The sequence below is a fragment of the Cryptomeria japonica genome, chromosome 8, assembly GCF_030272615.1.
Source record: "Cryptomeria japonica chromosome 8, Sugi_1.0, whole genome shotgun sequence".
Lineage (NCBI taxonomy): Eukaryota > Viridiplantae > Streptophyta > Pinopsida > Cupressales > Cupressaceae > Cryptomeria > Cryptomeria japonica.
The window spans coordinates 193,375,842-193,403,076 of record NC_081412.1 but is presented as its reverse complement, the minus strand read 5'-3'; positions in this window follow the sequence as shown (position 1 = coordinate 193,403,076).

The following is a 27,235-nucleotide window of genomic DNA, read 5'->3' as shown; positions in this document are numbered from 1 at the left end:
GGGAGTAGTTGGTATATTGAATTGATTGGTATTTTGTATATGAACTTGGTTTTATTATAACTTTGGCATTTGATGTCAAAGGGGGAGAGATATATATGGAAAAACACATTATCTTTTGGAGAGATTGGTATGGAAACTTTGAAAACACATGTTGCTCCCAGGGGGAGAGATTGTTGTTTGGGAGAGACTATTACTCTCTGTATTCTGGTTATGATCTTTTTGGAGATTGTTGGTTTTTGGCATTTCTGTTTTGGTACTTTGATGGTTTTTCCATCTTGTGTTGCCATCAATGCCAAAGGGGGAGATTGTTGGTATTTTGGTATGGTTTTGTCATTGATGTCAACACCTACTAAAACAATAGCACTTTGGAGATCCAGCAGCATTCATCGGCAAGCAAGTAACTATTGTACAGTTACTGGTATATGGTTCACCGGCAGGATATAATGATCACCGGCACTTGAAATGATATGGAAGACACTTGGTGATATTGAAGACATCGTGTGGACATCTTATCTTCATGAATTAATCATTGGTATATTCATATTTGCATATTTGCTTTTACCGGCAAATAGGTCTAGGGTTACCTAGGGTTACACTGGTAGGTTTATCTTTTCCAGATCAGCATGGCACACGATGGAGATGATTAATTGTTGTTGTAAATGCATTAAGATGACATGTTCAATTGGTTATTGCATCGGATATTATATTATTTGTAAAATATTTTATTGTAATATCTTGTAGAGGCTACCTACTAAAATTGGTCTTAGGTTATGGTATGAAGGTAAGATCTTATTTGTAAGATCAAGTGTGGAATGCGAAAAAGAATTTTGTGAAGGTATATGCGAGATTAAGCAGTGCAATACACATAGACATCATTTGAAGGTGAAGCTAGGTTTTTGTGAAAGCATATCAGCATTACACTGGTACTGAATCCAGCATATGAAGATGCTATTTTGTGCAGTACATTCTTATTGGATTTAACCATCCAACTGTAGTCAGTGTGACTCCCATTTTGTGATTGAGCAGTGAGCTCTAGGCTGTTGGCCTTTCTCCATGTGCAGACCCCATTTATGTACACTTACTATCTGCAGTAGTATCATCTGATTGTGGGTAAGGATTCCCACTGTGGTTTTTCCCCTTACAGGGTTTCCACATACAAATATTGGTGTCATGTGTTGTGGATGACTTTGTGTTTATGTTTTATGCATTAATCTTTACCGGTATAGCAATTAACTATTAAAACTATCTACCAGCATACTTAACTAGTTTACCGGTATTAAGCATTAAGTTGGTTAAGTTGTTTTTTGGTTTGAATTTATTTGACAACTGATTCACCCCACCCCCCTCTCAGTTGTCTCCGGGACCTAACAATGTATTATAGCCTTTAGGCTATCGGTTTTTGCAAAAAGTGTCTACCAATCCCAAGCGATATGAAGACCTCAAGTGGTTCGAGGATCTCAAGCGGTATGAAGGAACTGAAGTGGCAGTTATCATTTTCCCAGTCTTCATTTTTGTCAACTGATAATCGGTTTAATATTTGAACCAGTATTACTCTGTGATAAGTTTCCAACCGATATTTGGTAAACTTGTATGAACCAGTAATACTCTGTGATGAGTTACCAACTGGTATTTTTGTGATGAGTTACCATCCACTAACACTTTTGACAGTGATTTTGTGTCGTGCTACCAAATGTGTCTAGATGCAATGAACCTAGGAACTTGGAATGTAAGTCTATTGGACTGACATGAAATCAGATTCCTTTATAAGGACATCATGTCTAGGGTCTTAGTACATGTTAGGGTTTTTGTGTGGTTGACAAAGTATTTGCATGTGCGATCACAGAAGAAGATTAGGTCTGTGTGAAGAAACAGAGTGTGAAGATATTGAAGACTGGAATAATGCTGAAATGCATTAACAATGAGCTATCAAGGATCTAACCAAGCATAATGTGCTAGCATTTAGATCACTCACTTGTTGATTACTCACATCTTTGACAAGTCTGTAACCCTTAATCGGGTAGGCCTAGCAAAGCCTTTGTAAATCCTCTAACAAGGTGGTTCACAACTGTGGATCTGAAATCATCTCACAAGGTAGTCTTTAATCGGACTTATCTCCTAACAGAGATTGAGATTCTGAATAGGATCTATTTTGGTAAAGAACATTGTATGACCTTAACCGGTCTGACCTTAACTGGTCTAGTTACTATTCTGCAGATAGTTACTTGTGAGTTTCATCTCACCGTGGTTTTTCCCATTTGGGTTTCCACATCAAAATATTTTGTGTTATGGTGATTGTGCTTCTGTGGGTGAATGCCTTATTTGATGTTTGGTTTGCATATGTGTTAACCAGTTTGTTAGTAAAATTGTTATACCGGTTTACTGCTAAACTGTTTAAGTTCAATATTTATTAGTATACTAATTCACCACACCCCTCTTAATATTCATCAATTGGTATCAAAGCCAACCTTTCTATAGGTTTAACCAGTTTGAAAGAGATATGGGGGAATACACTATGAGGGAACTTACTCATCGGCTCACTCAGACTGAGAAAGCCTATGATGAACTCAAAGTCAAATATAAGGCCTCTCTCGCAAAAAGAAGAGATCATGCTAAAAAACTGATGGAACTAACTGAAAACAGTTCCTCTAATGAAGCGGACATGGAAGCCCTAGTTGAAGAAGTTGAAAAATTGAATGAGTCTAATGCCAACCTAAGAAGGGAACTTGAAGGACTGACTATTAGGATGTGTAAAGAGCTTGAGAACCAGAGAAAAGTTGAAGAGATGGTAAAAGACAAAGATCGTGAGATCTCCAAGCTGAAGAAAGAAATCAGTGCACTTACTGCTCATCTGCAAGAGAGTAAAGTGGAAAAAGAAGAAATGCAAGGTGAACTAAACATGGCTATTTCTGAGAATGCAACCTTGAAGGAATCCAATGCTGCTATTTCCAAAGAACTCACTGAGTTAAAGGAAATACTTGCCAAATTCAATAAGAGCACTGTTAAGCTAGAACAAAAGCTTGAATCAGCAAAACCGGTAAAGAATACGACTGGACTTGGTTCTTCTAGTTTTGAGGAAGGTGAGACCTCTGGAACAAAAGATGGAGCATCAAAGAAGCAACCAGCACCAAAGGATAAAGGAAAGAAAAATTTCAAACCTGTTTTCTTTAATTGTCTCAAGGAAGGACACACTGCCAATGTATGTAGAAGTAAGGCTTACAACAACTTTCCTTACTTTCTAAACAATAAGCCTAGATCCAATAGTTTCAATGGAAATTGTTATGAATGCAAAAATTTTGGGCATAGAGCATTTGAATGCAGGTCTATCATGCACAAAATTGGAAGGTATCCTCAAAGGAGTCAAGGAGTTTTTCTTGAACCCTCTGGGAACTGGAATCCAAACCGGTTTAATACCTATAATCATTAGTCAGGTAGCGGTGGCTATCAAGCGGCAACCGGATGGAAAGCAACCTGTTTGATCTATCATGGTAATGGTCACACTACTGCAACATGGAGAAGGAAGAATGGAAACATGAATAATGGACCTTGGAGAGCACCTGGAATGGTTTGCTATAATTGCAACAAATCGGGTCACACAGCAAGATTCTGTAGAATGAGAAAGAATATATCGGATGATATACCAATCACTCTGGAAGGAAAGATTGATGTAGAAATTGTTAAAATAGATATAAAGACAACATGGAAGAAGAAACCTGAAGAAGTGTCACAAGAAGAATCGATTTTTGCACCTAGTGTGGAAGTCGTTGAACCAGCAAACTAAGTTATAAAAAAGCTTAGAGGGAAACAAATTGGTGAAATTTTTTGAACCCCCAGTTTACACCGGTAAAAGACATTAATCAGTATGTGATACTTGTCAATTGGCAAAACACCAGAAATGGTAAAAGGCAAATTAGGGTTTACGCCCTAATGGTGGAGCATTTATTATGGTAGGTGGAGAATTTGTTTAAAAGGGATTTTCAAGTCATTTTCACTTATCAATTTGCGAGCGAAGAAGTTTTCAAGTGCAGAGCGACAAAAGGTGTTTTGTCTTGTGATTCAAAGAGATTTAAAATTTTAAAGAAGAATCAGAAGATAGTATCAATCGGTCAAGTGTAGAACTCAAAGCAGTAATCCAGCAACCAAAGTAGTGTGTGGTGAAGCAGAATTTGCAAGCCCTAAATCTCGACGTGCGAAGGTATTTTTTGAGTTTCTCTATTTATCAATGGCTTCTGCATCGCACTCTAGTTATAGTGCACCCATTGATTCAATTGATTTCATCCAACGAAAGGCAAAATATAATGCCCTATCCCAAATACCTGCTAGCATTATAGTTGAGGAAGGTATTTCGGATTATATTGACTATAAAATTGAAGACCTAGGATCTCTAGTGATCCATTCATAGTTAAGCCTATTCTGTGGGAAGGACAAGAAGATCAAACCGGAATACAGCATATTGGAAAAGAAGAAGCTTCACAATGCGATCTATTTCCTTGAAGAATTTACAGATGATCACATCCGCATCATTATAAGCAGAGTGCACAGTGACAAAATATATTTAGAGCGGACACATGATATCACACTAGAAGTGATTCATGCCGTCACCAGTTTCTATAATGTTGAAGATGTGTCTGCCCTAAGGAAAGTCATTAAGATGGAAATGACCAAGCTCACCGGTTCTATGAGTGACCAATAGGGAATTACCATCAATACCATCAAGGACGATCTGGTCAAATATGCCTGCATGGTGATAGGTTACCGGACATTCCATGCTAGCAGAATTAACTCTGTCTCTGCTGCAGCTATAAATGTTGCCTATAGGATGATCATGGAAGATGCGTCTTTTGATTTATGCACCTTTATGCAAAGGCAACTTCTAGTGAACTTGAAGTTAATTAAACAGGACGATGCCTTGAAATTTAAATTTGGACAACTATTGGTCGAATTGTTCTTCTTCTTCCAAGGCTATTTCCCCAGAGTCGATGATATTCTGTAGTTTGTTGACCAACCGGTTACCAAGAAAATTAGAGAAAGTCTTCAAGCAGTTGGAACCAGTTATCCTAAAGTCCTGAACAAATACTTTGATTAGTTTAGATGCAAGATGAATAGAAGGGTGAGAATATCTAGTGATATTGTCAAGAAATATGAAGAGGACATCTGCTTCACCATCAGAGTAGATGAGTGTATAATGGAGGCAGTTGAGCCTAGAAAAGAAAAGGTGGAACCTATGGGATATGAGGTAATGTATGATATGCTAGATGAGTATGCTTCTACCCTACTTGCCTCACTACTTGATCCTAAGAAGAAAAGAATCGACACCTATCTGGAAAGGGTTACACCGGTTGAAGAGCCTTCAGTAAAGAAGGGAAAGGCAGTGGCATCTGTATCGGCACCGGTTACTTCAGCAAGTCCTAAAGTGACTAAGCCATCACCAGCAAAGAAGAAACTAGAAGTTGCACCTACCAAGGTATTTGAGAGGAAGCGGAAGACAAAAGGCAACACACTTGACTCAAAAGACACAGAATCTGAAGAACAGCCTAAGAAGACTAGGCAAACAAGGAAGAAGACAAAGACAACTAGCACTAAACTAGAATCATCAGCACCGGTAAATATTGATATTTCCTCTTACAAACCTTTGACACATTGTCAAATAACTATCAAGAATATTAGGAGAAAAGTGATGAGTGATTTAGTAGATTATTTTGATGATTTCAATGATAATGAGAAAGAGGAAGTAGAACAGGAAGTAATTCAATATTTATGTATTAATGACCGGTCGCCATCATAAATTAAATCAGTGACATTAGATTCTTTATAGAATTCTTTAGATAACAAATGGTGCATTGCCATAGAAAAGGAATAGGAAATAAGAGAGGAAATATTTGCTCAATATTTTCCTGATGTGTCTAATTTAGAACTTTATGAAGTTATGGAAAAATATAAAGGCCTCTTCTTCATGAGAAGAAGGAGACTCTTGTTGCTAGAAGGGAAAGTCCCTAAAGTGGTAAAAGATGCCCACTCTCATGCCAAAACCACTCCGAGATTGCACCAAGTGTCCGAAGCCAACAAAAAGGCTGAACAAGAACCGGAAATTGAAAAACTGGATGAGGTGTATAATAGTGAAGGAGAATAGGTCACTAATCAAATGGACCCTATTGATGTTGATGCTTTGGACGGTGAAAATGTCACCCTGGATACAGCAAAGGACAAAACTGACAAAGAGAAAGTGGACAAGGAGAAAAAGGACAAAGAAAAGGCTAACAAAGAGCAAGCAGAGAATGAGAAAAAGAAACAAGAGGAGGAAAAGAGAAAATAAGAAGAGAAGAGGAAATAAATAGAAGAGGAGAAAAAGAGAAAAGAGGAAGAGGAGAAGAGAAAAGAATATGAGAAGAGGAAGTAGGAAGAGGAAAAGAAGAAATAGGAAGAGGAGAAGAAGATGAAGGAAGAAGAAAAGAAATAGGAAGAGGAGAAGAGAAAAGAAGAGGAGAAGAGGAAGTAGGAAGAGGAGAAGAAGAGACAGGAATTGGAGAAGAAGAAGAAGGAAGAGGAGAAGAAAGAAGAAGAGAAGCAGAAAGAAGAAGAAAGGAAGAAGGAAGAAAAGAAAAGAAAGAAAGAAGTAGAGGAGCAAAAGAAGGCAGAAGAAGAAAAGCAAAAAGCCAAGGACAAGGAGGAAGCAGCAAAGAGCACATAGGTGGAGACCCCAAAGGAAACCGATAGTCAAGCTAAACCGACTGATATTACTAGTCCCATTGACCTCCAATTTGCAAATGAAACGGAGCTACTGCAAAGCATTAAGCTTGCCCAAGAGCGACTGGAAGCGCTAAGGAGGAAGAATGAGCAAGATGTTATTAAAACTTTTGTGGAAACTCTTACTAGTTTGATTCCTAGTACCAACCTCCCAAGTACCGATTCCTCTCTAGCTCAACTGAAACTCCTATGCACAGTTGTAGAGGACCAGGTACAATGCCTGGAAGATGTTGCTAAAGCCAATGCACAAAAGAAGCATCAAAAGGCTTTGAACACTGCCTTAGTGAAGAAGTTAAATGAGCTCCTGTCAAAACTTCAGAAGGCACAGAAGGACATAAGAGATGCTATGGATGAGGGCAATCAACTACTCAGTAAGATTAGTCAACCTCATCTATTTTGTGATGATGTGCTTGCATAGAAGGAGAAGCTACAATCTGACCTGCAAGCATATATAAGCACCTTCAAGATGCCCTATGATTCCTTCACCACATTTGGGAAAACCGCTCATCAGTTTCAACTCCAGATTGCAAGAATAGAGTTAAAGATCAGCAACCAGACACGAGATCTGTAGGAACTTCAACTGGTTCTACTACCATGACTGCAAATAATTCAGAAGTGCTATCTCAATCTGGTTGCCTTAACGGTAACTCAAGAAATAAGTACCTTGGATGCCATGGAGGAATAAGTTTTCTAGATGCAAATGAAAAGTGAGGTTGCTACCTCATTGCTTGATTCATGGTCTCCATGAACACATTTATGCAGGATTTTAAATTAGTTTTTGACAAGTTTCACTCTTTATTGTCTTAAACTCTTATGATTTTAATGATAATGGGAACAAGGGTTATTCAGCTGTACTTTGTCATTGTTGGCAAAGGGGGAGTAGTATTCTATATTTAAAATTTTGATGCATGTTATGTATACTTTCATGTTTATCTCTGTAAGGGAGTAGTATACATTGTATTTTCTACAAAAAGGGTAGTGTATATGCTTAGGGGGAGTAATATTGATTATGGCATATTTTTGTTTTAAAACACTTAGATGTAAAAAAAATTTCTAAGTGTTGCCATCAATGCCAAAGGGGGAGATTGTTGGCATTTTTGATGATGTTGTTGTGATTGTCATTGATGGACACACACTTTCTTTGAGATCAGTTTTTGTATGTATGAGTTATGCTCAACCGGTATTTGTTCCAAACCGGTATTATGTATTAAAGCCTTTAGGCTATTGGTTTTTGCAGAAATTGTCTATCGATCCCAAGCAGTATGAAGACCTCAAGTGGTTCAAGAATCTCAAGCAAAAAGAAAGAACTGAAGCGGCATTTATCATTTTCCCAGTCCTCATTTTTGTCAACCGGTAATCAGTTTAATATTTGAACTGGTATTACTCTGTGATGAGTTTCCAACCGATAATCAATAAAGTTGTATGAACTGGTAATACTCTGTGATGAGTTACCAACTAGTATTTGTGTGTTGAGTTACCATCCACCGACACTTTGATGGTGATTTTGTGTCGTGTTACCAAATTTGTCTAGATGCAATGAACCTAGGAACTTGGAATGTAATTCTATTGGACCGACATGAAATCAGATTCCTTTATAAGGACATCATGTCTAGGGTTTTAGTAGGTGTTATTTTTTTTGTGTGGTTGATGAAGTTTTTGCATGTGCGATCACAGAAGAAGATTAGGTCTGTGTGAAGAAATACAGTGTGAAGATATTGAAGACTAAAGTAATGCTGAAATGCATTAACAATGAGCTATCAAGGATCTAACCAAGCATATTGTGCTAGTATTTAGACCACTAAATGTTGATTACTCACATCTTCGACAAGTTTGTAACCCTTAACCGGGTAGGCCTGGCAAAGCCTTTGTAAATCCTCTAACAAGGTGGTTCACAACTATGGATCTGAAATCCTCTCACAAGGTGGTCTTTAATCAGACTTATCTCCTAACAAAGATTGAGATTCCTAACAGGATCTGTTCTAGTAAAGAATATTGTATGACCTTAACCGGTCTGACCTTAATCGGTCTAGTTACTATTCTGCAGATAGTTACCTGTAAGTTTCATCTCACTGTGGTTTTTCCCATTTGGGTTTCCATGCCAAAATATTTTGTGTTATGGTGATTGTGCTTTTGTGGGTGAATGCCTTATTTGCTATTTGGTTTGCATCTGTGTTAACTGGTTTGTTAGTAAAACTGTTATATTGGTTTACTGTTAAACTGTTTAAGTGTTTAAGTTTAGTATTTATTGGTATACTAATTCACCCCCCCTCTTAGTATTCATCAAGACTATGTTGATGAGACCTTAGTAAAGACTATCAAGAGATCCATGCATATTCAAGAGCTAGGTCTTATACTAGACAGGATGGAAAAATTCAAACTCTGGCTAAATCCAAAAAAGTGTGCATTTGGGGTAACATCAAGGAAATTTCTTGGCTACATCATTTCAAAGAAGGGAATTGAGGTTGATCCTAAGAAGGTCCAAGCTATAATGGAAATGTCGCCTCTGAAGAACATCGGTCAAATGAGAAGTTTACAGGGACGTCTCCAATCAATCAGACACTTTATTTCTTAGCTAGCAGATAAGGCTCAACCTTTCACAAAAGTATTGAGGAAAGGAGTAATATACAACTGGGATCGAGAATGTGAAAAACACCTTCAACAAATCAAAGAATACTTGTCCAATCCACTAATATTGATGCCACCAATTCAAGGTGAACCATTGATCTTATACATATTAGCTACTGATTCATCATTGGGGGCACTTCTGGCACAACAGGATGAAAATAAAAAAGAGAGAGCTATATATTACATCAGCAAAACATTGGTGTCTTATGAAATGAACTCCACTATAATAGAAAAATCATGCTTGACATTGGTCTTTGCATCACAAAAATTGAGACACTACATGTTATCACATTCCATCATGCTAGTAGCTAAGATTGATTCGCTCAAATATCTTCTCAACAAAGTAACACTTAAAGGAAGATTGGATAAATGGGTCATGGTTCTTAGAGAGTTTGATATTGAATTTGTAGACTGCAAATCCATCAAAGGACAGTTGATTGTAGATCAACTTGTTGATGCTCCACTTGAAGACACTCAGCCGCTGCATATAGAATTTCCAAATGAGTCAATAATGCACCTTACTCAACAATCATGGAAGATGTTCTTTGATGGGCCTTTCACTCAAAATGGTTCCGGTGCCAGAATACTATTTATTACTCCTCAAAAGTATTCAATCCCGAAGGCTTATAAGATTATTTTCCCTTGCACAAACATCATTATAGACTATGAAGCTTTGGTAAATGGGATCAAGTTGGCTATCGAATGGAAGGTTCTACAGTTACACATCTATGGAGATTCTCAGCTAATCATCAATCAAATCAATGATACATATCAGACTGAAGATGAGAAAATGATGCCTTATAATAGAATGGTGGATGATCTCAATAAATATTGTACTTTTGTCTCATTCCAGCAGATTCCTATATCTACAAACAGAGCAGCAGATGCTATGGCCACCTAGGCATCCATACCAGAGTTACAAGAGTCTAATTTTTGCTTTGAATTCCTTGTGGAAGAGTTACATTACCCTGCCTATGATTCTCCCAAGTCCCAGATAGTCTATTCTATTATTGGACATGACTCATCTCGCTACAACCATATTTACTCTTATCTGTGTGACCAAATTATCCTTGAAAACCTTATCTGTAATGAGAAAAGGAACCTAACTTAAAACACTTCATGGTACATTATCATCACTAATGATCTATTTAGGCAAGGGTTGGATAGTACTTTGCTTAGGTGTCTAAAAAATAAAGAGTCTAAACGTGCATTATCAGAAGTTCATGAAGGTATTTGTAGATCTCATTTGAATGGTCTTACTTTAGCTTAGAAACTACTAAGGGTTGGCTACTACTGGCCAAACATGGAGAAGGATGCTATAAAGTTTTCTAAAACTTGTGAGAAGTGTCAACTACATGGAAATCTCATACATTCTCTAGCAAGGGATCTCATACCCTTCATTATATATTGGCCATTTCAGCAATGGGCATTTAATCTCATTGGCCAAATATATCCTGCATCATCTAATGGACACAAGTTTATCATAATTACCACTGAGTATTTCACTAAGTGGGTAGAAGCAGTTCTTCTCATCAAAGCAACCGGTAAACAAGTAGCTTTGTTCATCCTTAACTATATCATCTGTAGGCATGAGATGCCTTCATCCATCGTGACAGACAATGGAGGAAAATTCAAGAATAAAGATCTAGATGAGCTCTGTGAGAAATTCAAAATCAAACAGCACTGGTCATTCATATATTACCCTGAAGGTAATGGACAAGTTGAGGCATCTAACAAAAACTTGTTGACTATCTTACACAAAATAGTGAATAAATCTGGGAAGGATTGGCATCTGTAGCTCAATCCTACATTACGGGCTTATAGAACAAGTATCAGAATGCCTACTTGGGCTACACCTTTTTCTTTGGTGTATGGGTTCGAAGCATTATTACCTATTGAAGTGGAAATACCATCTCTAAGAGTTTCTTTGCAAGGTCTTGTTACTGATGAAGACTACAAAATATCTAGATTGCAAGAACTCGAATTGTTGGATGAACATCGACAAGTGACATTTGATCATCTGAGAGTGTATCAAAAGAAAAAATATAGAGGTTATAACAAGAAGGTTCAATAATAATAATTTTAGGTTGGTGACCTTGTTCTGAGAGAAAATCCTAAAAATCAACAGTTTCGAGACAACAAAGGGAAGTTTGAACCCAACTGGTTGGGTCCCTACATCATTACTGAAATCTTTGGCTCTAGTGGCTATCAACTCTCAACATTGGAAGGAGAACAACTCTATGAACCAATTAACACTATCCACTTGAAAAAGTTCTTCACCTAGTATTCTCTACTCCAACAACCTGTACAGCTGAAAAATTTCCTGAAAAAAAATCATAAATATCATAAAAAGTCCTAAAAGTAAAAAATATAAAAAAAGAACAAGACAGAAAATTCCTTGGTAAAACCTGGTAAACAGGCACCTTGGAAAAAAAAGAAGATATTTTCCAAGTAGGTGAAAACTTGGGAAACAGGCACCTCTTGTACTCAAGCGCTCCATCTATCAATGCAACGTTGGCATTTCCCAACTTTCATGCATAATTGCTTTCACTTGTACACATTTCAGTCACTTTTGTGACATCCTGGTTTGTTGGAACCCTCATGGATTGAAACTGATTAATGTCATAGTCTTAGGTTAATCGACAAAATACATTACATGTCCTAAGTAGTATCAACCAGGCCAACTTTACGTCAGTGAAACCTAGTCGTCCACTTTGAGTCAGTCACCTATCTCCTGACTACTGAAGACTTTTATCACTGAGTACACAAGCAAAACAACATTACTGAAAACAATCACTAAATAGTTTGAGATATGCATAAAAAATTTCTTTGTGTGCTATCTTTTATATTGGTTTTTATTATTATCCCTCTGAGTAAGTCAAGGAAGTCTATCTTGACTAAGAGGAGCAAGGATTGGGGGCATAATATTTTTTTTGTTTTCTGCTTGTAGGAATGATTCCGATGATCTAGAAACATCTAATCAGCTGGGTGTTTGTGATAAGAGCCTTCACATCAAGGTGAAATCGCCACACATAGCTCGACTCCACTTATTTGTATGCTACAAGGAGGTTCACTTCATTTCTTTATCATGCAATCCGGGTCCCTACGAAATTTGTCCATGGATATGAATGAAAAAAGGGTCATTGCGGACAAGATAATTAATATTGCACATGAAAAGAAAGGAACTCTAATATGCCGGCTATGTTTGTTAATGCTCAGTGATGAAACTTAAGCATTTCAAATCCAGTGACTAGGTTTAAGTTGCATTTCATTTTGCATCTCATTTTGCATTTCATTCTGCATTTTGTGAATTTAGAGTGATTTTCGTATGATAACAATGATCTCTTTATCTTATGAATGAGAGTTTGAAGTTTCATTATTTCTCAGCTAAGCGGTCTCTTTTTCATCATTTCTCTAATCAAGTACTTGTGTAATGAGATGCTAGATGCATACATAAGCATCTTATATAGATTCATTACATACTTATTTGCATTCATATTATTGCATAGAAAATAAAGAATATACAATTTGCATTCCTAGATACTCATTTTCATCATTTATTTGCATATGAAAAGAAAAAAAAAACATTCATATTCATATTCATTTGCATTGCATACATCCATACTGAACAGATATGCATACATATAGAATAAAGCATATAGAAAACATCTCATAATTAAATGAACACAAGTATGATGAAATCATATCAAGAGCTTGTAAATAGGTTGTCCTGAGTCCATTTTCGGGATCAAAATCAAAATTTGATGTCAATTCTCTCATCGAAATTTCACAACGTTGACTGCTTAGCACTTTCATCCTCAAGTCAATTTTTCGAATCATTTTGCGCTCAATGCTAACTCTCAATTTAATTCTCAAATCAACTCTAATTTTAATCATCAACACTCATTTTTTCATGCTCAAATCATTATCATCAATTTCTTAAAATCATGTACCCTCGCTATCTTTCGATTTCTCTCCCAAGGGGGCATACTCGTGACCTTATGACCTCACATCTTCAAAGTCGATAAATTTTTCAAATCTTCATCAAAAGTTGAGAAAAAATCTTTTTCAACTAAAGAAAATCAAATTCTTATTGCTAAGGGGCATCTCAGTTTCATCACTTTATATCAAGTTGAGATCTCTCAATCATCTGAATCAAATCAATCGCTAGGGGCATATTAGTTTCATCGCTTCAAATCAAGCTAATATTTGTCTTCATCTAAATTAGTCTCTTAATGTTAATCAATTTTATCGCTCTTCATCAAGCTAATTATTCATTTAAACTCAATCAAAATTTTAAAGAGTACCTTTGATCACATGCTCAATCTAAGCAGGTGTTCAGTTTCATCGCTTCAAATCAAACTGGATAGTTTATCTTCGCTCATCGTGTCTTGATCCATCAAGTTCAAGATCGATTTTATCTTCACTCACAATGTCTAGTTCAATCAAGTTCTAGAATAGTAAGATCCGCTTCTTGATCAATCAAGTTGAAGTTTGGTATCTTTTCTCTCTATCGTTCCAAGTTCAATCAAGTTTGGGATTGGTTTTGCTTTAATCAACTTTGTTCAACTTCATCGCTTCAAATCAAGATAAACACCTCACTCTTCATCTGGTTTGTGATCAATCAAGTTCAGAAATGGTATCTCCTAGACATCAACTATTCTTTGAACCAACGCGCTACTCGCACATTAATTCAAAGAGGGGCAAATGTAATATTGTAAAATTGGCCATCTAAACCATGGGCCCCTAATCTCGACAACATCACCAAGGTCCTAACCAAAGGAAATTAAATCAATCTTGAGCACAATTAATTAATTCTTTAATCATCAAATGTCACATGGCAAATCAATAACTCAATATTAATTAAATAGTTAATTAAATATTTATTTAATTAATTAAATCATTCCAACAAAATCATTTTGATCAATTATCCTATTTAATTTATTAAATATCTTAGCATATTTAATTAATTAATAAATTTGTCATTTAATCATGCAAAAAAGGAATTAATTTATTACAAAAGAGGAATCAATATACAAAGCAAGAGTTAAATTGAAAATAAAATAAAAGAATTGAATTAAGAGAGAAAACAAACTTGAAATATTCTTGGGTTTCACCCCATAGCGCAGTGGTAGTGTTGTGAGCCTCTCCCTGTGGAGGTCATGAGTTCAATGCATGGGGCTTGGCCCCTCTCTACCCCTGTCGTTCCCATTGGTCACTGCACCAGTCTCTGCTGCACCGATCTCCATTGCATCAGTCAAATGACTTGGCAAACCTCAGGTATGCTTTAGCCGGAGAGGTTATTCGCTATTAGGGCACACCGAGGAGTGGGTGATTGATAAATTTGAAGTGTTCTCTTGGTCCCCCCATCCTGGTTGGTCGATTGCTCTCTGTTCATTGGATAAGAAATTGACAGTTGTGCTCTCAAGCTGTGTAGGGTGCTTCAAAGTGGATTCCTTGGCCCTCGATTCAGAGATGAGGTCCTCCTTGTGATCTCACTGGTTCATAGCTCCAGTCAAAAGCGCTTGCCTTAAAATAAAAAAATAAAAAACTTGACATATTCTTCTAAATTGAGAACATGAAATCAGAAAAGCAATTAAATTGAATTATTAACCATTCTCTAAAATTGGAACTCAAAGCTTTTGAGTAAAGAAGTTCAGTTGCATTGAAAAGACTCTTTTCTTGAATAAATCAAAGGATTACCTATTTTTATCTTAAGTGCATGGAATTAATTGAACGATATTTCCAATGCAACTTGAACTTCTAATCTGAATGCATTTCAATTAAACTATAATTCGAATCTATCTCAAGGTTAACTGAATCTGATTTCTTAATTATTTCAATTATCTTAAATTGTGCTTTTTCTTGGTCTCTCATGTGATTCTCTATAAATTCATCCTTCAGCTCTCATTCATAACCACCCTAGAGATTTATTGTTATTATGCACTTTTTGCTCTAGAGTCATTGAATATATTGTGCTTGGTTTTTGAGATTATTGCATCTTAGTTTAAATTTTTTCATATTTAGTCTACTCATGATTGCTTGAATCCATGATTTCTTGAATCTTTCATCCATCTTGCATCCATTTAGCTTAACATCATGCTCATATAGATTAAATCCTTCGTCTTGGTGTAGTCTAGTCACTAGTATTGCTTATACAATTCTGAGAGCAATTTTATACTCGCACCTTTTAGAAGGAAATTGGTTGATTTGTTATGGTTTTATTATTCATGCTTATGTCTATCTAACCATACATGTAATGACTTAATTGACGTGTTGTCTCTTGCAGCTTACAAACTTATTTCACTTTTTCACACACATAGTAAAAAGCAACAATCTACCTCTCTTGGATCCACTAAATTTGAGTACAAAGGATGCACTAATGCTTCCAAAGAAGCCTTGTGACTTAGAAGACTACTTTAAGATTTGGGTCTACCTCAATACGAACCAATTCCATTGTATTGTGACAACCAAAGTGCCATTGCCTTGGCTAAAAATTCAGTTTTCCATGCAAGGACAAAACACATTGCTCTCCAACACCACTTTATTAGAGAACACATTGTAGACAAGAAATTTTCACTCCTCTATTGCAAGGGGGAAGGCCAAGTTGCGGATATTTTGACCAAGCCACTTTGTAAATAAAAGTTCCAATTTCATTATGAAAATCTTGGATTGTAACCCATTGAAGGGTTATGGATCACCTGGTTAAGGGATTGACTACAGTACCTCATTAAAGGAAATACCCTATTAGGAGTAACCTCAGTAGAGGATTTCAAATCCAAGCTAATGGATCACGTTGTTAGAGGATTTAGACAACACCAAGCCTGTTAAAGCTTACCCTGTTAGGGGATTTCATTGTTGTAATGGTTAGAGAACAATAGGGTCTTTGCTAACTGGTAATAGCACTACACTGCTTAATCAGATTCTTTTATTCTCCTATCTGCCTTCAAAACATTCTGCAGAAACTCCTTCTGGTTCGGCAACAATCACACTACCACACTTAACCAAATTGCCAACACAATTACAAAACAACTCATTGACCTTATAAGAAAATAAAATAGGTCAGTAACACATCACAAAACCTACAAATCTCATAGAGATTACAAACATATCAGTTCAATCGTGACCATTGGACTACATAGAAATCAACAACACATTATTCTAGACAAATTGAACTATTCCTAGATTACCGCACATCAAATCTTGTAACTCATCACCTAGTTATCACTTTGTGCTATACATTTTCTCATTCCTAAGATAAACAATTATCTTCACGCACTAAATCCACTTTAAAACTCATCACATGAATCATGCATACGTTGCATCTTCATCTTCGATCACCATTCGATCATAGATCAACATAACCAATTCACCAAGCTCCATTGGTTAGGGTTTGGCATATCAACTAGTTAGGGTTACTGGTTGATCACTCTACTTGACTAACAATACCAATTTTCATCACTGCTTTATTACCAGTTGCATTACTGCATCACTACAGGTTGCAATACACCTCCATTACTAGTTACTATTAACATCAATGACAGCACTATACTTCATTAATGCAATCTTCATGTAATGCCAACAATCTTCCCCTTGGGAATTGATGGCAATACAAATATCAATACCCTTTCATTGTGATGATTGAGAGTAATGCATGTACATACACAGGTATAGGAATCCTGGTTTACATTTTTCCATATACTCTCCTTCAACTATATATCCATATCTTTAGTTGGTAACTAGCTATCAATCATATACAATTCTTCTCCCCCTTTGACAACAATGCCAAAGTAAAGGTTAACCATATAGTTTCGTGCTTCACTGACTACAATAATGATCTGCAGCTTGTTGCTCCCCCTATGGAGTATCTCCAGTCTACACCAATCCTGCTTCAAGATTTTTAATAAGCTTTGGGACTGATGTCTTCCACATATGCTTAATTGACCTCTTGTAGGGGTACAACCCCTAACTTACCTCTAAGATACTAAAAAATAGCCTTAGGTAAAGGTTTAGTAAAGATATCTTCTAGTTGTTCCTTAGTAGATACATTCTCTAGTGACACATCTTTACTTTGCACTTTCTCTCTCAAGAAATGATACTTCAACTCAATATGCTTTTTCCTAGCATGCAACACTGGGTTCTTACAAATTTTAATTGCACTAGTGTCATCACAAAAAATCCTTACTGGTTCTGAAATCTTCAACTTGAAACCTTCCAAAAGGTGTTTCATCTAGATTGTTTGGGTACAATTCATATAAGATACAACATATTCAGCTTCTACAGTTGATTGTGAGATACAACTTTGTTTCTTGTTGCTCCAAGATGCTAGCCTTCTTCCAAGAAAGAATGCTCCTCTAGTTGTAATCTCATGTCATCAACATTGCCTGCCTAGTCTGCATCTATATAGACTTTTAAGTAAAATTTACTTGAATATGGATACCATAATCCATAATCAATTGTGCCTTTCAGATATTTGAAAATTCTTTTAGTTGCTACCATGTGAGTCTCTTTTGGGCTTTTCTGAAATCTAGCAACCAATCCTACTGCATGAGCAATGTTTGGTCTTCTATGGAGAACATAATGTAGTTTACCTTTCATTGAACTATACTTTGTTTTATCAATTGATGCATAATAATCGTCTTTAGACAATTTACAACATGTAACCATTGGTGTTCCAACTGGTTTATAGTCTCCCATTCCAAAATTCTTCAATACTGCTTTCACATATTTGGACTATGTGATGAAAATATCTTTCTTCATCTGTTGGATTTTTAGACATATGAAGAATTTTGTTTCACCTACCAGTGACATCTCAAACTCATTCTTCATCTCATTAGAAAATTCATGGCACATATCATCATTTCCTCCAAAAATGATATATGTTACTATCTTCACTGGTTCTATGAAAACCTATCTTCACCAAGTGAGAGTGAAATCTTTCATACCATGCTCTAGGTGCTTGCTTCAGTCCATATAATGCCTTATGTAATTAGCATAACCATCTGGTTGTTCAATGTAGACTTCCTTTTCCAATATTCCATTTAGGAATGTTGACTTAACATCCATTTGATATACTTTGAATCCTTTGTATGGTGCAAATTCAAGTAGTGTCCTTACTCCTTCCAATCTTGCAACTAGTGCAAATGTCTCACCATAGACTTCTCCTTCTTCTTGTGCATATCCTTTGCATACTAGTATGGCTTTATTTATGACTACTACTCCATCTTCATTTAGTTTATTCTTGAATACCCATTTTGTTCCTATAACATTCTTGTTCTTCGGTTTGGGTACCAATGCCCATGTATTGTTCTTCTTTATCTGGTCAAGTTCTTCTTCCATTGCCTTGATCCAATCTTCATTTGCAAATGCTTATTTTATAGTTTTAGGCTCAATGGTAGAAATCATATGAGAGTTCTCTCTAATCCTTGTTCTAGTTAGCACACCCGCATTCATGTCTCCAATAATCTGATCAGGACTATGATTGAGTCTAACATACCTTGGAATGACATGATCTTGATTTCCAGGTTCTTCTTATTCTTCACTTTCTTCTTCTTCTGCTCAACCTCCCTATTTTGGTTGAACTGGGGCTTATGTGTTTTGTTCTCCAACTTTTGGCTTCATTGGTTCTGGCTCCAAAAATAGTGTGTAAGGTTATTCTTCTTTCATCTTCTCATTGGTTTCTCCTGATTTCTTAGGAAACTCATCAACTCGAACATTTACTCTTTCAATGATCTTCTTGGTCTAGTTGTTGTAACACTTGTAAGATTTTCTCTTGGTGGAGTAACCAAGAAATATGCCTTCATCACTGTTGGCATCAAACTTACCAACATAGTCACCTCTCTTGATAAAACATTTGCTACCAAAAATCTTAAAGTAATTGACATCAGGTGATCTACCATACCAGTATTCATAAGGAGTTTTATCCTTACCTCTTTTAACCAGTATCTAGTTCATTGTGTAAATAGTTGTGCTCACAACTTCTCTCCAGAATGTCTTAGTTACACCTCCTTGAATTAGCATAGCCCTAGAAGCTTCAACAAATAACCGATTATTCCTTTCTACAATACCATTATGTTATGGTGTCCTAGGTGCAGAAAGCTACCTCTTAATTCCATTGTCTTCATAGTAACTAGTGAACTCCTCTGAAGTAAATTCACTACCTTGATCAGTTTGTAAGCACTTTATCTCCTTTCCACTTTCATTTTCAACTAAGGCTTTTAATTCCTTAAACTTCCTAAAGGATTTTGTCTCATCTTTCAAGAATGTGACCCACATCATCCTTGAGCAATCATTAGTAAAAATCATCAAATGTCGATCACCTGGAATACTCCTAGTCCTCATTGGTCCACAAAGGTCGGTATGAACCAAATCTAGCAAATATTCTACTGAAAAATATTATCTCTTGAAAGTTGAGGATGTCGTCTTCGCTAACTGACATTCCTTACACAAAGAATTCACCGGTTTGTCCAACTATTGAAAACCTCTTACTGATTTGGACTTACTGACTTTTATAATATTATCAAAATTTATATGACAGAATCTATGATTCCAAAGCCAACTATATTCTACTTTTGCAATTAAACAATTGTTGACTTTAGAACTTAAATGAAACAAGTTACCTCTAGTTTGTCTACCGATTGCAATCAGTTCACCTTTGCTTCCATAAATATTGTAGACTCAATTCTTGAATTCTAGTGGGTAACCTTTGTCATTGAGTTGAGCTACACTCAAACGATTGTGTTTCACTCCTTCAACCCAGTAGACATCATTTGCACTGCTTTTACCATTCAAAGAGATGAATCCCATTCCTTTCACCATGTAGGGTGAGTCATTTCCAATTATCACAACAACTCCATTAAACTTTCTCAAAGTAAGAAACTTACTTTGGTTACCGTTCGAGTGGTGTGAACAACCACTGTCTATAATCCAATCATCAGAACTATCCATGCAAGATACTAATGCCTTATGATCTGATGTCTCTTCTTTAAAAGAAGCAAAGACAATGTATTCATTTGCATCTTCCTCAAATTTCTCATTAGTAATTCCTCCATCCACTGCAATGAGACAATCTATTTTAGCTTTTCCTTTATACTTCTATACTTCTCTCATTTTTGCTCATTATCTCCATTAGGACAGTTAGCAGCAATATGTCCGATCTGGTTACATGCAAAACACTTCAAAGGTAATTTACCTCTATACTTACCGGCACCTCTAGGTAACCACTTGGCCAACAATGCTTCAAGCTCAATCAGACTATCTTCATCATCTACCTCTCTACTAGATCTAGACTCATGACTGTAATTAGCTTCTCTACTTTTCCTTACTAGTGGGTTTGAAACTGAGGCTCTAAATGGAAATTTAGATCTTTGAACACTTCCATAAAAACCATTTAATTCAAGTGTAGTTAATATACAAATGATGGAGTCAAGAGTTACCTTTGTTTTATCAATAGACTTGAGTTCCTGAATGGCTGCAACTCAGATAACGTAGACTGGTAGAAGCGTTCTCAACACCTTGCTAACCACTATCACTTTTGATCTCTTTGACTATCTCCTTGATCCTCTGACCATACTGTTGAACAGTTTCTCATTTAGCCATCCGCATATCATCAAATTTACCTCTCAGATTCTCTTCTTTGGAAACCTTAAGATGCTCATCACCACTATAGATTTCCTCAAGTTTCTTTCACACTTTATAAGCAGTCTCCAATCCATGGACATCAACATACTTTGAATCAGACAAGGAACTGATAATGGTCTCCAATGCTTGATTGTTCTCTTGTTGCTCTTCATCATCTGATAAAATCCCACTAGGAAAGTTATATTTAGTAACAATATGTTCCCAATATTGACTTCCTAAGATTTTGATATAGATCTTCATCCTATCACTCCAGATTCTGTAGTTTTCCCTATTAAACTTCGGACCTTCTTGCTTCATCATGTTCTCCTAGATCTTTACCTCAAGTTGTTAGGCTTAAACATAAGAAGATATGAAATTCTTTGATACCAATTGATGATATGATGAAACAATAAGGATTCGCTCAATTACTGAGGGGGGGGGGCTGAATTAGTAGATAGAAAACAAACTAAACTTTCACCAAACTTAATCCCAACTCATAAACAACTTGCTAGACTAACTAGTTTGGATATTGTACCAAAAATTGTTACTGCACTGTCAAAGTTTACCGGTTGATCAAAACATCAAAGAAGCAATCTAACAAATTTGTAAGTCACATACCATTTAACCAAAACATTAAACCAATTTACTAATATCAGAAATACCTCATTTTAGATCACTTTCAGTCATCTAAACATATCTAAGTGGCTTTACTAGTTAATCATATCAACAAAATCATTCACCACTTGACACAATGATTTTTCATGTGGAAACCCAAATGGGAAAAACCACGGTGGGGATGAATACTCACAAGTATTCTGAACTCTTCTGAAGTTTGCCCTGTTAGGAGCCAATCCTTGTTAGAAGCTTATACAATAATGTCCTATTAAAAACAAATCCGTTTAAGGACCACCCAGTTAAGGGATTGACTACAATACCTTGTTAAAGGCAATACCTTGTTAGGAGTAACCTCAGTAGAAGATTTCAAATCCAAGCTAATGGATCACCTAGTTAGACGATTTAGACAACACCAAGCCTATTAAAGCTTACCCTATTAGGGGATTTCACTATTGTAATGGTTAGAGACCAACAAGGTCTTTGCTGATCTGGTAATAGAACTACTCTACATAATCAGATCCTTTTATGCTCCTATCTACCTTCAAATCATTCTGCAAACACTCCTTCTAGTTTGGCAACAATAACACTACCACACTTAACCAAATTGCGAACACAATTAGAAAACAACTCATCGACCTTATAAGAAAATACAATAGGTCAGTAACACATCACAAAACCTACAACTCTCACAAAGATTACAAACACATTGGTTCAATTATGACCATTGGACTACATAGAAATCAACAACACACTGTTCTAGACAACTTGAACCATTCTTAGATCACCACACATCGAATCTTGTAACTCATCACGTGGTTATCACTTCATGCTATGTATTTGCTCATTCCCAAGATAAATAGTTATCTTCATGCGCCAAAACCACTTTGAAACTCATCATGTGCATCATGCATACGTGGCATCTTCATGTCCTATCACCATTTGATAATAGATCAACATAACTGATTCACCAAGCTCCATCGGTTTGGGTTTGGCATATCAACTAGTTAGGGTTACCTGTTGGTCACTCTGCTTGAATAACAATGCCGGTTTCCATCACTGCTTTACTACCACTTGCATTACTACATCACTACCGTTTGCATTACAACTCCATTACCGGTTACTATTGACATCAATGACAACAATATACTTCATTAATGCAATCTTCATGCAATGCCAACATGAAATTTAAGGTCAACTTCATTTGAGGGTATAAAATTAATGTAAATTTTGGAGGTTGATAAAAATCCAATCAGTTTAAGGTGAAATGAACATTTCCATTAAGCTCAAAAGGCTTGGGAACCCTCAAACTACTTGTCAATTTATCAAAATCAAAGATCAACAAATTCATTACAATTGTTTTTAGAAAGTTTCTATTTTTGGAAAAAAAATCGGCATTTGAATTTGTTGGGACTCATTAAGTTTGAGTCAAGTTTTGAGGCCCATTTCATTTTCTTGCTCTACATTTCCAAATGATCATAAAATGAGTCAGTTTGAATGGCCTAGTTAGAGAGAGGGTAAAATGGAGCCAGTTGATTTTCAAAGGGTAAGGCTTTGGAAACTTGTTGTACACCTTTCATTTGACCTATACAGTGTGTTGCAACTTTCGGATTTCAGTTTGGATCAGTTTATCAGGTACCCATTTCAAGGGGTGAGCTGAAAGTGCATGTTAGGTGTAAATACAAATTTAATTGAGTAGCCTACTTTGAGCTCCTATATATTTTGCCCTGTTGATAGTCATGAATAAATTCAAAATGGATTGAATTTTATGCATAAATTTAAGTTAGCATGCAAATTTTAAAGTCTTTATGAATCCATTTGCTCAGTTTTCAAAGCTCAATTTGTTTGCAGTTTGTATGGTTTGACAAGTCCCTGTTTCAATAGCTAGTGGGAGCCCTGTTTTGCATAAGTGTAAAAGTTGCCTCAATGAGTGTCATGTGAGAATGTTTTTCTCAGGCTATTGTTGATATAAAAGGTGAGCTATGCTTCAAATTTCAAGCTCCTTCCAATCCGTTTGATCGGTTTTCAAAAGGGTTTCTTGAGCCATCTGTTTCAGTGATCCGTACTTTCATTGGTATATCAGTTAATGTAGCTATTTTCACGAGCGCACCATTTGCACCCAATCGGCCTTTTGGTCAAAATGAGTGTTCTAGGATTTTATATGTACTTCAAAGTACCTATGCCTCAGATTTGAGGGTCTACGGAGATCATTTGATATTTTTAAGAAAGGCATCATGAGTTGCCTGTGCATTGACTTCATCAGGTCTGCAGTGCCGACAAAGCCAATTCGTTATTTTTGACAATTAATATCTCTTCACTTGGATTTCATCTTGAAAAACCACTTGGTAGAGTTCATGTTTGTATATTAGAGTACACGTCTATCAGATGGCGAGGTCCAGAAAGATGTTTTGACCAGTTTGAAAATTACGTCTTCGCGATTAAATGCGAAAATGTGGTGCAGGTGCCTGAAAGTTGCAAAACTCAGTTTGATGATCCGAAAATGGTGTCGATCGATCCCAGAGGTATGTTTAAGGTTCCTGAGGAATTTCGAAGGTCATTTGCATGAAAACGATTTTTTTTTTAGTTGGACCCACTTTGTGGCCCGACTTGACTTGCCACTTCATGTGTCTTTCAAGCAAAGTTTAAATTGTTATTTTGCAATCATATGTTTATATGATTTAACTATGAAGGAATGAAATTTATATCATTGAAAATAAGATATTTGTGGAGTTTGGGATAAGTGTTCAGCGGCATTGTTAAAGACGCAATGTTACCAGAAGGCAAATTGGAAGGTGAAGAACATGGCTAGCTAAAAAGGTTTTATAAACTTTCAGGCATATGCAATTGCATTGCAATGTCCTCCCTGCTAATGGTGAAGGCAATTTGATGACCTTCCAAATCAAATGTAATTTGTGGTGTAAATCAAATTCCAATACCCTTTGCCAGTCATCCTCCTTTGCTAGCCTTGCTAATGAAGAGGCATTTTGTAATTTCAAATTCCAGGTAGACCACATTAAAACAATAAGCCATCAAACTTTAATAAAGTAAATGCCAAATATTCCAACCAAATGAATTAGCAGGTGTGCTGCTATCCTCCCTTCTCCCTACGCATAATGTAAAGGGGCATTTAAATTTTTAAACAAATGCAAAGTGGTGAAAAAAATAGTCCTCTCCTCTTTTGCGTGATGTTGGAAGGTTTAGAGAAGCATAAGCTATCAACCAAATGCAATTGGCAGATTTAAAGCCAAAACCCTCCCCTGCGTGCCATCCAAGAAGCAATGTGTAGCAGGCAGCAATATGGAAATGATGGAAAAGGTATTGGAGATGGTGTGGATGAGGCAACAACAGAAATTTCCAACCAAATACAACGCTGCCAAATCTCCCTCTTCCCACGCATGGTATTGGCTGCAGAAGTTTTCAATGTAAATGCAATATGGCATGTGTAGCCCAAAATCCATCGCTTTTGCCAATCCTCCCTGCGTAAAGGCTGTTTGGAGGCCACATTAAATATGTAGCAAATGAAATTGGCAAGTGCACCAATTTCCCCCTGTGTGATCAGAAAATCTCCAAGTCAAATGAAAATGGAAGGTGTAAAGCTAATGTCCATGACCTTGCCAGCATCTTCCCATTCTGTGGCAATGGAGTAAGGCAATAAATAAAAGGAAGCCTTTAAGAGAATGCAAAAATGCCATTAAAAGTCTCATAAAACCTTCAGAAAAGTAGTCCCAGGCATAGAGCAATTATCCCACATTGGCTGGGCAGGAGCATTTTTGAGTATTTAAAAGTAAAGCTTCACACAAGTATAGTGTCAAAAGTTTCTTTTGATGGATGGTGTTGGCTGGGCCCAAGTGGACCCCACACATGTGGGGGCACTTCTCGAGGTGACCAAGAAGGCTAAGTGGCGATCAAGTGGACCCCACGTAGGCATGGACCCCAAGGTAGATGAGTTTTGCAGAGAACAGATGACTTAACCAGCGAGCAAGTTGCAGGAGATCTACGGTCCGCATTGATTCACGAAGGGAAGATGCTCACCGATTAAACCCTGCGAAGTGGTGAAAAACTCAGGCAGAAAATCGAGAGCTAAAGATCGAGCATGTTTTAGGAGATCCAACGGCCGGTGCAATTTCATGAAAGGGAGATGCTCGCCAGTTAAGCTTTGTGAAATGGCGAAGTGTTAAAGAGCTTGCAGGTTCCAAGGAGATCGACGACGCGCATGATTTCGGAGCCCGAAGATGCATGTTCCTTACCCATTGCGAAACAACAAAAGATGACATGGTCATCCAGGTGGAGGTCTAGCTCGTGGGTCCTGGTGATGTGGCAGACAGGTGGTGATGATGTGGCGATGAGCAAGCAGCCCAGTGGCAGTGACGAGGTGGACACATGGTAGATTGATGAGGTGTCATCCAAGGTGGCGCCCAATGGACCCCATCAACCAATCAGAAGCTGCCACATGGTGGGGTGTCGGGATAAAAATCAGAGAAAAATCAAAGTTAAAATCAAATTAAATATATAGTTGAAAACTATATAAATAATTGAAAAATTTAAATGATGTGCACATATGAAGGATTTAATTCACCCAGAGGTCTATTTTTGCCCAAAATACTAAGTATCATATATCACCGGAAAGCTCTTCGGATGAGGAACGTAGTTATGGGGTTAATTTTAACAAATATAGGATATTTAGAGAGCAGTTTTCATGGGAAGGAAGGAGATATTTTGGCAATTAAGGAAAAAGAAGACACATGGCATGTTCTGATGGATTCTAATATTTTTCCCTCCTCTTCTTATTCCCAATTCTTCTCAATTGTAATGGTTCCAGAAATCTGGAGAGAGGCTCTAGATTTTCATGGTTTCCAATTCTAAGTACTCTTGAAGGTTGTACAGGGTAGGGCTTTTCTTTGAGTAATGGAGTTTAATTCTTGTTGTAGGTGTTCTTAGTTACAGGTTCTTGTGTATGTAAGGCATACATAGATTCACACAAGATTGTCTCTAGATTTGTATTTCCATTTTATTCAAATCAGATCCTCAAGGAGGATGAAATTTGTTATCTCAAGGAGGTAGTTGTGATTGTTTGCAGGGATTCTTCAAGGAAGGATTTAAATTCTATAATAAATCATGAATAATGGAATATAGTTTCAATATTTGATGATTTTGTGAATGATCTTAGTAATGCATTCATGCAAGGCATTAATGCAGGAATAATTAATAATGAAGATGGATTTGCAATAGAAGTTTTCATCTATAGTTTGATATGTGACTCTATTGCCCTTGGATAAGGCACTGATCTTGCAATTGAAGGGATTCTCAAACAATTTAAAATCCAACATCAAAATATCTTTCTTTGTTTTATGTTCAGTGGGAATGTTTCATCCATCTCATGATTCAAACATTGTTGAGTTGCAAGTGTGGATCTAGCCCATCTGCAGTAACCTCCTAGTTTTTTGAATCTTTTGAGATCCATCTGCTTTTGTTGATGCAGTATTGTGTGTAATAGGTCTGATTAAATGCATCAAAGGTATACCCACCTAGGTTTTGCAAAGCCTGAAGAGTAGAAGGATTTAGGTCCTTGTCATGTTGTCCAAGCCTTGAGGTTCTTCATAGATTGAATTGGCTACTTCATAGATCAATTGCAAGTGTA